Consider the following 13470-nt stretch of genomic DNA (forward strand, 5'->3'; position numbering starts at 1 on the left):
TTAATCCATGGGAGGGTATCACAAAGATATTAAAGGAACTAAACTGTAAGACTCTTGAAGACAGATGTAAACCATCCCGAGGAAGTCTGTTAACAAAGTTTCAAGAACTGGCTTCAAATGATTACTCTAAGAGTATACTACAACACCCTACATATTGTTCACATAGGGAAGATTAGAATAATTACTGCATGCACAGAGGCATTCAAACAATCACTCTTCCCGCACTCCATACATGAATGGAACAGGAAGAAACCCTAATAACTGGTATGATGGGACGTACCCTCTGCCATACACCTCACAGTGGTTTCCAGAGAACAGACGTAGATGCAGAGCAGTTACCTAGTGCCATCACTGACCTTTTGATACCACATAACTGTGACTGAAGTGAATGTATCTTTGACTTTAGCAGGAACATGGTATCATGCCATCAGCCAAAGTTATTTATAAGAATACTCACAATCCATTCATCTGATATCATACATGATGCTAAAGCTGCAAGCCACCCAGATGTGATTTTTTTCCTGCTAATATAAATGCTACCATTGTGCATTCTTGCTGGTGCTAATTCAAATTCTTTATTCATCCAGTAAATCCTGTGGAATGTCATTTGTGCACGAGCATGCACACCAGTGTGTGCCCCTCCCGCCACCCCCCACCCCTCACATGCACATGCGAGTTACATGACATCAAAACACATTGTAATAATGCAATAAATTATTTCTATTACAACTTGCTGTAGCTGCAGTAGCAGTTTTTTTGCATATTCCTGCTTCAAATACTTAATGTGATTTAAAAATTTTGCCACTGAATAGTATCCATGATCTAATAAAAATGCCCTTACGGATTAATAAAAAGTGAAAACAAGTAAATAACTTTTATTTTATGTGGCAGACCACTGTCCATTTCTATAGCACTACTTGTAGTCAAGGTTTTACAGGCTGATGTCCTTACTGTCTGGACATGGAGTTTGTGTGGTATCATGTTCATTTATGTTGAAGTTTTTTGTCTTTCGCATATTTACATGTTTCTAGAATAAAAATGCAGATAAGTGAGACTTCTGAAAGAGAGACCTGCAGGAATATGTTTGTCATACATGGTGCATTGCTCTTACAGCTCCTTTTTTTTAAAAAAAAAAAAATCAAGATGATGATTGAGACAGCAGTTGTGCTACCCCAGAATATAATAAAATACCCCATAATATAGCCACTTACTGTAGAATGCTGTGCAACTGGGCAAAGTATGCAATTCAAACTATGTGGAAGCTTGCTTTGTGTGCAAGTCGATGTAGGCTGTAGCATACTTTCTTCAGTGTTGCATTTGTTTTTGTTATGTGCGTCTGCCATTTAAAATTATGCTGAAGCCATATGCCTAATTTTCTTGGTTCCAATCCGGGTGTAATGCTGCTGAAGTTTATCGTCACAGAGGCGCTGGAGGCTCTCCTTATAAACAGAAGTTTAGAGAAGTTGTTTTGGGTGTATATGTGTTATTAGCTTATTTCCTTCAAACCAGTCATTAAGCTGGTCTTTAGATTTATTTATGTTTACTTGTAGTTATCTTGGGTTTTTTGCATGTAAGAAGGATCATTAACAAACCCAAATTTTAACTTCTTAAATTTGGTGAGCAGACTTTCAAGACTAGTCATATGTGAGTATTCCAGTGCTAAGAAGAGATAAATGCAACACCCTGTTTCTGTGTTCATTTTGCCTCCCACAGTGAATTTCCCAACTGTAAAATAACAGGAGAGTAACAGACAATATTTTCATTTAAGGCTGATGGGAAGATATGTTCACTCTTACAGACATTACAAATGGATTACCAATTCATTACATACTGGTCTTAATAGTGGAAGGCACAAAAGAAAAATAAGAGTAACAGATACGAAATAAATTAGATCAACTTGCTATTTGAAACAGAATTACTGATGCAACTTACTAATAACCATTAAATTTAGTCCCTGTAGGAACTCATTAGACCTGCTTCGCTGTGTTATGAGAAGGTAAGTTACTAATTACCTTCCTGTTTCCTTGCACACTAATAAGATATGTAAAAACAAGCATATTCTTATGTGGCATTACATAATACTGTGCCTATATTACTATTGCGAGTTCACTTAACCCTTTAACTCCTCTGGATGTGTTAACGTGCTACCTGTCCCTGTGTGCTCTGAACGTGTTCACGCGCACTACCAGTCGTTCTACATGGTACTCTGAACATGTCTACACATAGATTCAGAGTACCAGCTAGAAGGACTGGTGGTGCGCGTAAACATGTTCAGAGCACACAGGGACAGGTACGAAGGTGTGAGCGTTAACACATCCAAAGCAGTTAAAGGGTTAATTGTGTTATGGTTATTTCAGTTTATTTTACTAGGTGAAAAAGTATTTAAAAAACGTTCATGAACAGAGATTACAGACTTGTTTACTTGACCTGACCATCCTGATATAGATCTTTGAAGGTTTGTTCAAACTGTTCCAAGAAAATGCCACAATAGTTCTTAGTTACAGGCCATGGACAACATATTCCTCTTTAGACATACATACATCTCCAAACGATATGATGATGACCTTGGTAACATGGATATGCTGTGATAAAACGTCTAAATGCACTGATAAAATGTCCAACCTTTGCTGGGGTTGATTTACAAGGATGTGCTGAAAAGTAGTGCATCTGAATTTTTTATTCTGTTTGCAGTTTTGGTTGAGGTATTACATGTCTTGCACATTACTCTGTCAACTTCCATACTTCACTGATGCAAACTGCAACCCTCTGCGACTAGAGGGCAGAACTGAAGCATGTAACATGGTGGTGTGTAACATAACTATGTCAGCGCATCAGAAACAGCAAGCTGAAATTGAGTTTGTAGCTGCAGAAGAGTTCGTCTACACATGAAGCACTATCTCCTTCAGTGTGACAATGCCAGGCCAAGAAGGAGTGCTGTGACACCTGCAATAGTTGGATGCCTTGGATTCACTGTCATCCTCCATGCAGTCCCAACTTGGCCCCATCTGATTGTCATTTGTTTCCAAACCTTAAAGAGCGCCTTGGAGGACCTCACTTTGATAGGGATGAAGCAGTGCAACCAGAGGTGAGGTTTTGGCTCCATCAATGAGGTCAAACTTTCTACAGTGAGGGTATCAACAAACTGGTCTCTCATTGGGTGAAATGTGTTTGTTGCCAGGATGACTACATTGAAAACTAAAAATGTAGACATGACGAATAAAGATATAGAATGTTAATGAAGTTTGTTTTATTTAAAATGCTTTAAGATTTTTCACATAAAAAACTCTGTGGCATTACTTTCCAGCACACCCTCGTATTGCTAATAATAAAAATTTCAGATCATATCATGCAACTTCTGGTGTTTTTAATAGAAATTGTCTAAATACTTCACCTAAACACATAGGTGGATGACATCTTTTGAAATGTAGTGCATGAAATAAATCAACTCCTTACAAAGTTCTTTTCTTGCCCTCTATTAATAGTTGTAAAAACAAGTAAATTCTAGTGCTGCATTAGTTTCTTTATTATTGCACTGAAATTTTCATATTAAAAATTCACAACTGCATTTTTTATTATTGTGATTTTTTTCCTTTAATAAGTTCTAGATGAAAACTGACTTGTTCTAAGAACTTCTCATAGATATTTTGCACAGCACATACTGTCAATGGTAGATTCAATGAATTGCTGTAGACATTTTCAAATTTTATGAGAGCTCTTTTCCAATAATGTACAGAAAAAAAAATCAAGAGCATGTTATGATCTTTATGTAGTTCCAAATTTTCTCAACAACAAATACTTCAATGGGGTTCCATTATTCCGTTTCAGCTGAAAAATATTGAACAGAAAGAATCATCACAAGGTACAGTGCTCCAACCTACAATTATGGACATGAGTTACTGTTATTTGTGGCAGTGGAGTCACTAAACATAGCATAAGCTAATTTGCCCTTTATTATTTTTTTATTTATTTATTTATTTTTTTTTTTTTAATTGAGTTTCAGAGATGGATCACAGGGTTTTCCAGTTCACAATGTCTAGCATGTGATTAAATGTGTGAAAATTCAGTGCTGTTATTTAGGGATGTGAAAAGTCAATGCTGTTGTTTAGGGAAAGTAACTTCACTTCCATCTTACTTGAAGACAAGATCCTTATCATGTACTTTGACTGATCAATGTCAGTATATAAGTTATTTAAAAAGTGAACCATGACAAAATTATCAATGTAGACAAAACTGTAATTGAAAAATGATTCTTATTTTCCTTGCTTTTTTGTTCCCAGGTACAATGAAAGAAATAAAAACAAAGGCTAGTTGAAATGGTACTTTGAAATATATTCAGAATTATTTACTTCTGTGTTTACCATGAACAAGTTACAAAGGAAATTGTCATCACTGATTCGTCGCACAGGAAACAACTAATATTTCCACAATGTTACGGTTTGTCATATTTAGAAGATGTGTTTTGCCTGAATGGAAACTTATTGGAAGATTTTTGACTTTCCTCACTCTTGCAAATGCAATGCAAAATTTTAGCAAAATCCCTTTGAAACTTCACTGGCTAATGTGGATATTTCACTCAAAGTTATTTATCAGAGTTACAATGGTGCAGCTGTCACAAGTAGTATCGTTCAGAAAACGAGACTCTTCTAAAATAGTATTACAGACTTGTTCATTATTTTGAAGTTATGGCCATAATTATAACATGGACATTGGAATTTTTTCACTGATATCAGTCAGATATTTAGCTGATGCCCTTGCCCCAGTTCTGCTGAGTGAACTGTAATGCTATGTGATAGAACTGACAACTCCATTATGTGCCCAACACAAAATGCAATCTCAAATCAAGAATAACACAAACTAAATGCAAAAATAGTCACCTACAGAATACACAGAGAAAATCCTACTTTCATCTCAACAAACTATTATGATTACAATTATAAGAAGATGCCATCTAGTATTAAAACTACCATTACTTTAACTTTGATTGTCTGTACTTTATCATATCACGCTACACACTGATATTCTGTACGGCTCATTACAGACTAGTTGATTCAATGACTGTACAGGAAGACTTAAAATTTTAGAAGTACTGTACAAAATATCTGAGATACCATCATTGTCACAATTTCCATATACAGACAGAGGCCACATCCAGTCAAGAGGTATACACAGAAACATGACATTCTAAAAATGGAAGCTATGAAAAAGGGTAACACAGTTCTCACTCAGGTTGATTATTTCTTTCACTTTACAAACCAACTAAACACCGCCCTGTATTCATCACTGAAAGGCTCCCATACATATTGCTACAGAGGTCTCATGAAATGTATTCTTCTTGGAATGTGGTTAGATCAAAATAGAGCTTTAAATACTCCGTATGAGTAAACAGTTTAGAACTCTCATGGTTGCTGTTGTAAAAGTGCAATTCCTAGTCAAAAATAATTTTCAAGAGCCTTTTAGTGAAAGAGTGTCTTTCTATATCTTGAAGGCAATATAATTTTTTTCTGAGGTCTGAGGCGTACAGTGTTCTCCATTGAAAAAAACTTCTTATAGTGCATTGTTGTCTACTGTGGATGAGTCTGTGACAAACTATCTCCACTTAAGGAGAGTGGGATGGATTGTTTCGTACAAGGATTCAGCATAACTGTGTGTCTATAAAGTATTTTCATCATTATTAATGTCTTGCCATTTTACATTAGCTATATATAGCCCAACAGTCCATCTGACAGTGAACCAAAACTGTATTTGACCCATTTGTTTTCCTAATACACATTATTATAATTCACCACACAGTGTACCAGGTAACTCCAGCTTCATTCAGTTTGAAAATGATACTAGTTTCACAGATTTAGCATCAGAACTGAAAAATAAAGCAAACAATGTATTGGAGGGAAACTGTTCACAATTAAATTATTAATCCATGTTCATGGAATTTCAGTATGAGGTAAAGCAAAGACCAGGCTTTAGCTGATCAATGGGTCACCTAATGACCTATACTCGACTACAGCTCAACTTCAATAGGTTCTCATCAGGTTTGACTGACATAAAATCTGCAGCATGGCAGAAATACTTAAAAGCTTCAAGTCACAGATACTGAAAATTACTCAAACGAAACCTACTTGTGATATTCCTAGAAAGAATCTAGGACTATTATTCAGCCCTGTAAACATCATTCCCCCAGTGGTGGCCAACATTACACTAACAAGAAATTCCAGTTGTAGTAATTATTATCATATTCAGTCTGTGAGTGGAAAACAAACTTTAACCTATGATATTATAGTGTCCACAGCAATGTAGTGATTTGCATGTGTTCTAATACATGTCCTCAACTTTACAGTGGTTTTCATTGTCACTGTAGACCACAAGGCCTGGAGACCAGTATTTAACTAAATCTGTTTATAACAAAAGCATCATTTATCTCTGTTGGCCACACGAGATGTGAAATATCTGCTTCATACAATATACTGTCTTGCAAACAAATGCACATTTTAAGAAGTTCAGTTTAAATTTTAGACCAAGTACATATCGACACTGACAGGGAAAACTGTAAGATATTATAGGAGATCATAGCATTTCAAATTATTGCTATCAGATAATAGAGCTAAAGACAGGCTCAGTGAAACCCACAAAACTGAAGGCCTACATAAGGGTTTTCTCAGATCATAAGATATATACTTTTTCGAGATATTGGCAAATCAATCCTGGAATGTAATGTATATGGAAAGCAATGTAAATGCTAAGTCCTATAAATTTTACACATTATTTAAATTAATTTTTGAGGTGACCCTTCCAAAAGTAGACATTTTCACTGCTGCAGGTAGGAAAACAGGATAACTGCAGATTTTTGAAAGTTCTCGCAGACATTTAAATTTCTCAGTTCCTTGTAAAAGCATTGCACTAACCCACAGTTCCTTGAACACCATCACAGGTACATAAAAAATATAGAGGGTTCTGCATGTAGTAAAAAAACCATTCAATGACAAATTAATGTATAATTCAGAAAATAAAATCAAAGTAGTGTGGGAGGTTATAAAACAAGAAGCTAGAAAGAGCAGACACAGGGGTAACAACTCAAAAATGGGGATAGAATAACAGGAAGTCCTCAGAAATTAGCAACTTTTGTAAATGACTGTTTCTCTGGTATTGTAAAGAAGCTGCAGAAATGTCTTTCTAAAACACATGTAGCACCCACAAATTCTTACCCAACAAGCACAGTCATGATGTTTCCCACAACAGAGCTTGAAGTTAAGAATACAGCACAACAATTTAAAAAATAAAAAGTCAGAAGGCACAGGTGAGGTTCCTGTCTCTGTTTTGAAGGCGTGCATATAAGACCAATTAACAGACATAATAAATGAATATTTTAGTTCAGGTGTTTTTCCTAGAATAAATAAAGCATGTAGAAGTGCTGCCCTTGCTTAAGAATGGTAGTGTGGAAACAATTAGAAACTAAAGGCTTCTTTCACTGCTGTCTTCATTCTCAAAGTCAATTGAAGCACTCATGAAAGATGGACTGATGAGTTACATGAGTAAAAAGAACCTCCTTAATGAAGCACAGTTTAGTTTCAGAAGTGGAAGATGTACAATATCAGCCATTGCAGAATTCATGGAGATGGTATTTGAAGCCCTCGATAGGATGATTATGTTAAAAGCATTTTCTTAGACTTGTCCAAGGCTTTTGACACTGTTGCCCATAAAATACTATTGAGCGAGCTATAAGCACTAGGTTTAAGAGGGACAGCAAATGAGTGGTTTTAGTCTTACTTGGAAAAGAGGATGCAAAAGCTGGAGACTGTTCACACAGCTGCTGATGTTAAATTTTTTGTAAAGCAATTTTCGGACAAGATAAACATATATTTTCCTCAGGTAGTGTACAGGGTCCAATTCTATTCATAATATATATCAATGACTTTCCTGACAATGTAACACATGGGAAAAAAGTCCTTTTTGCCAATGACAGCAACATCATAGTCACTGATAAAACATCAGAACTGGTTTAGAGAAAGAGAATGAAACACTAAATTGGGCAGTATTTAATAAATTAGTGCTGAACAAAAAGAAAATGAATAGTATGCATTTCAGCATAAAGAAAGGAACCAACTGTGCCACTTTAAGCACAGATGACATATCTATAGACTGCGTAGCAAAAACACAAAGTTTTTAGGGATGAACATTAACTGTCAGCTAACACGGCATTTACATACAAAGATACTGGCAAAGAGAATGTCATCAGCATACTATGCTTTTAAGGTGTTAGCATCAGTTTGTAATAGCCACTGTCATGAAATATTATGCCTAAATATACTCAGTTCTTGGCTATGGAATTCTTTTCTGGGGACTGATGTCACAAAACATGCACACAGTTTTCCAATTGCAGAAAAGGGCCATAAGAATAATAACTGGAAATAGCATTCAGGCTCATTGTATGGAGCTACTTAAAAAAATAGGCATCCTTACTGCACCAAGTGAGGACATACACCAATCTGTGGTGATTATCAGGGAAAATATTACTAAATTCTGCACTAATAGTTCTATCCATAATAATGGAACAAGAGCTAGTTTGGAGTTACATTTACCCAGGAAAAACAAAAAAACTCAAAACAGTGTACCAGGGTACAAAATTGTATAATAAATTGTCAAAAGAAGTGAAAAAAGATTACTAAAACACATTTGTATAAAAAGGCAGCTAAAACGTCCTCCACAAGTAATGGATATTACACAATTCAAGATCATGTAGAAACTCGGAGTAGTGGATAGTAATGAATGGTGATACTACAGTACCTTGTCACATTTCAATACAGGATTATGGGTTACTGCTCTCACAAGGATCAGGTGCGAAGATGCATAAAGCATAACAGTAATGTCTGGTGGCTTAATTTTTCATGTGGACAGTTGAATGTAGAGTTTGGAATTGAGACAAGTGACACAGCAGCACCTTCTCAGTCCAAGAGTCAATGGTGTGTCTTCGTGCAAGAGGCACTGAAGAGTGGAACTATGTTTTACATTACAAGTGATCAGAATCAGTCCAGTAGTCATCAGTAGATGTCCTCAGTGGGTGGGCAGTGAAGAAGGAAACTATGTTTTATTTAGCTGTCTACCAGGAATACCAGGAACAATCTGTGTGTAAATGAAGGAACATTGTAAAATAGTGTTAGGATGCTGAACTCTTATTCCAACCTATCCTCTTAAAGCATTTTATGTATGCTGGGTGTTAAACTTTGCTTGGGGTATTGCTGTATTACCTTGACAAATTCTGTATCTTTGTGAGATGATCCTTGGATGAATAAAGATAAATAAATAAATAATTTGCAGACCGATATCATCAACAATGTGCAGGCGAGATATCACTAAGGGAATTACATCACATGAAATAACTGATTATCTGCTGTTCCTTCAAGTGTGAACCCTAGGTATAAACCACATGACGTAAAAAATTAACACACTGGTCTCTTCCTCAATGAGCCACAGCCAACTGCGTGTGTGTGTGATGTTTTCTCTTTGTACCATTATTTTATTTGGTAAATGTCTCAAACTGTGTAATAGTAAAGTGGAACTGTCTATACTGCAGGAATTGTGCCTGTCATGTGACAACTATACCACATTTCCAAAATATTTAGGAAGTATTAGTCCATCAGATTCCAGGATAAGAGGGATCCACCTGTTGGCAACAGTTACCTACCCTTCCTTTTCAAACTTCTCCCAACTTATTTCACTTTCCTCAGGGGCCAGAGACAGCAGTTACATGTCTGCAAATTATGCTTGTGTGAATGTGTGTGTGTGCGAAAGCTTAACACATAGCAAGCAGTCTTCTTGTTGTGCCTGTGTGACTCAGCATCTCCTCTGTATGGTGAGTAGTGATCTATTCTTTTTACAATATTGTCATCCTTAACACATTGGAGCTTAATGGGTTGGCAATCCAGTTAATACCTGGATCCTGAGGAAATTTGCTACAATTTACAATTTTTTAATAAATTTGCTAATTCACTTACCTCTTTAGGCAGTATATCAGTATATCAGCTTAACTCATCCATCCTCTTCATGAATATGTATACATTTAGCACAAATAAATTACAGATGGATTTGTAGATATTACTCTAAAGATACTGTTTTTCAGAATTTTTATTTTTCCCTGATGCGGACAAAATTTTCGTAAGTTGTAGGGAATAGTACGCTATTGGTCTAAAATCACTTGTCAGCAGGGAATACTAAATGCTTCATTTATAGATAAAGTGTTTTATTGTGTTTTTTCTCATTTTTACAAATTAGTGAACATCACTTGGGTATGAAATCTTTCAAAACACTCGGGAACACAATGGCCTGCGTTACATGGCCGACAGTAGTACCTGGTCTCTCCTCACTACCTTTCCTGCAGCTTTCCCTTGTTCCCATCAGACCTTGCCTCTTCTAGATGGGTTTGTTTTCTTTTCTGTTGGTGGCAGTTTCTCAGGAAAATGGCATGCTGTGAACCTGTTTGCACTTACAACTCCAGACACTGAACGTGTATCTTTATTTAGTTCCACTCCTCCTTTTTGAACCAATTGCTTTGCTAATTTATAGATAAAATCTGCTAATGCACACTTTTTTGATATTTTGATACTGTGAATAATGTTTGCATTCACAACTGCCTTCATAAAAATATGGAAGAAAATCTATTTCCATTATTTTACAGTCTTTCACTGGAAGGGATAGTAACTCTTCAGCTGGTCTCCTCTGTCAACACCTGTTTTAGACAAGTTGTAATCTAGTACAACATCTGGCTTTACTACCTCAACATAACCCCTCCTGGATTTTACACTGACATGCAAAGCAGTCATTTTAAGCCGTGTTGACAACATGCGTACATCACATTTGTCTTTCCATTTCCAGCAGAAAAGATGTCCTTTCCAATGAAATGTCATTTCTCCTTTCTTTAGGTTTTGATTTATCAGGTCTCTAGACAAACCTATCCTGTACTTCATCACAGTTTCAACTCCCAATGTATTTCTTTCCCATAGTTCTTCAAGGACTGCAGGACTTGTATAAAATCTGTCCATGTATACCACATGCCCTTTTCCCAAGTAAGAGGAAAATAGCTTCAGCAGCAGGTGTTTGACCAGAATTGGCAACATTTCCTTTTCCTCCAGTGTAAACCTCAGCACTGCACATGGAACCTGTTTGAGCATCACTTACAACATACAGTTTTATGCCATATTTCTCTAGTTTGTCTTTCATATAAACACAGAATCCAATTCTTCCTCGAAAAGGACATGTTGCTTCATCCACAGTCAGATTTCGCGGTGCCTAAAAGACTTTTCTGCATCTTTCTGTGAAAAAGTCCCAAACAGGTCTTATTTTATGCAGAGGGTCATGGCCTGGTTCTTGTTGAGGTATCCACAGCGCATTTTTGTTCACATTCAGCATCCTGAATACGGGCAAAAATCTCATGACTTTAGCTGAGAAGCAAATGATGAAGTAAGCACAGGGTCTTCAGACCAATAATCCCTAAGTTTAGGTTTCTTTACAACACACATATGCAAAACGACTGCAACAAATTGATTTACTTCATGTATCCTCAATGCTCTCTGTTTCTTCCATAAAGATTTTGGTTTGATTCTGTTCTGACAGCGAAATTCAGAAATAGTATCAGTAGCATATATATATTTGTCTCCGACTTTACTTTTAAAAACATGCTGTGATCAAAAAATTGCAACAAACAGTCTAGTTCCGTTGATAATGTATCGACAGGAACCTGAATTCCACGAGTTTCTTCAAACAGAGATAATTCATGGAGTGCATGAAAATTACACCATTCATTATGAAGGGCAGGCTGTTAAATTGAATGAGAAACCTCACTAACAGAAACTTGTGCATTAGTTTGTTTATACACACTACCAACGTTTCTATCAGCGGCACAGGTTTCGCTCTCCAGCTCACGTGAGTCATCGTAGTCTTCTGAAAAATCGCCAATGTCATCCAAAAGATCGTCAAGTTCTGAGCCATTGTTCAAGAGTTCTTCAATCTCTAAGTTAGACAAGCGATGTCTGTTAGCCATATTCACTATTTATATGTTTTTACACACGGGAAGGATGCACAGAATAGCACAACACAGCAGCCGCCATACAACAAAACAACAATATTCCAAGCATGCATGCAGTTCGCCTAACACTGGTACCATCACATGCTAGACATCAACAGTGCACTTACGACAAGCCAAACAATTAGTCTCGCTAGTTATAAACATAACACACATGTTTAAATGACCAATAAATAAGTCAGAAGTGACAAACGTATGACATACGTCCATCGGATTTTATGGTTAAAACATGGTGAACGTATCTAGTACATCCAATGTGTTAAAAAGAATGTCTTCATTGCTGAAAAATTGTCTCTAAGAACAATACGTGGTGCTCATCAATGATCATCCTTTACAAACCTGTCTAAGGGCTATTGCTTCACAGTTTATTTATTCTCTCATAAAGTTTGTTGTAAATAATCCACTACAGTTAAAAAGGAACAATGAGTACATAATTACTATACCAGAACAAAAATGACATTCATTACATCACATTACGGTTATCTTTAGGGCAGAAAGGGGTGCATAATGCGGCGCCCAACATTTTTGATCACTTACCCAATGATATACAGTGTCTGACAGACAACAACGTTCAAATTGAAAATAAATCAAAACAACTTCTTGATAACTACTCCTATTCTGTGGAATAAATTTTATTATTATGATGTGTAAATGACAGTGGGTACTTGCATCTGTAGGTCTTCTTTCTTATTTTTAAAAGGAAAAGAAGAGGAACACTATTAATGATCACATCTATTTACAAAATATTTTGTGGTGTGTATATAAAAGACTTGGTCCACATTGCTACAAATTATTGTGCAAAATACACACAGAAAATTAAACTAACTAGTTAACTCTCACTTCCTGAAGGAAAGCAGTAGCCAGCAATTATATCTCATAATTTTACAGTACAGACTGTTTGACTGAGTTTTTCTTCTAATATGATACTTCATTTGTACAGTTTTTTATAAATTACTTTACAGTGATATAAGGACACTAGTGAAAAACCTGAAGACTGTCTAGCATAATTTTAATTTTTTACAATCAGCTTCAGTCACTTACTCAGCTTGTATGACAGGAAAATTATCAGATTTGCACAAAATTATTTTTCTCTTTATATTTGTGGGAGAGGAGCATGCCAAGGCGTATCACTACCGAGAGAAAGATTGGCTTGGGCACCAATCATCTCAATCTGGAACACCCAATATGATTCATGAAGCACTTCAAGAATCCAAAATAAAGAATGGTGTTTTTCATTGATGTGTTAATATACAAGCTGTCAAGGATGAAATTCTCAATACCTTGCAGGTGATGAGAAATAAGCACGGAAAACTATTGTTTATGAGTCCATAAACTTACTTGGAAGTACAAAGACAGGAAACTACACAGAGCAACAAAAAAAAGTCTTCTGTAGTTCTGTA

Source organism: Schistocerca americana, chromosome X (assembly GCF_021461395.2).
Source record: "Schistocerca americana isolate TAMUIC-IGC-003095 chromosome X, iqSchAmer2.1, whole genome shotgun sequence".
Lineage (NCBI taxonomy): Eukaryota > Metazoa > Arthropoda > Insecta > Orthoptera > Acrididae > Schistocerca > Schistocerca americana.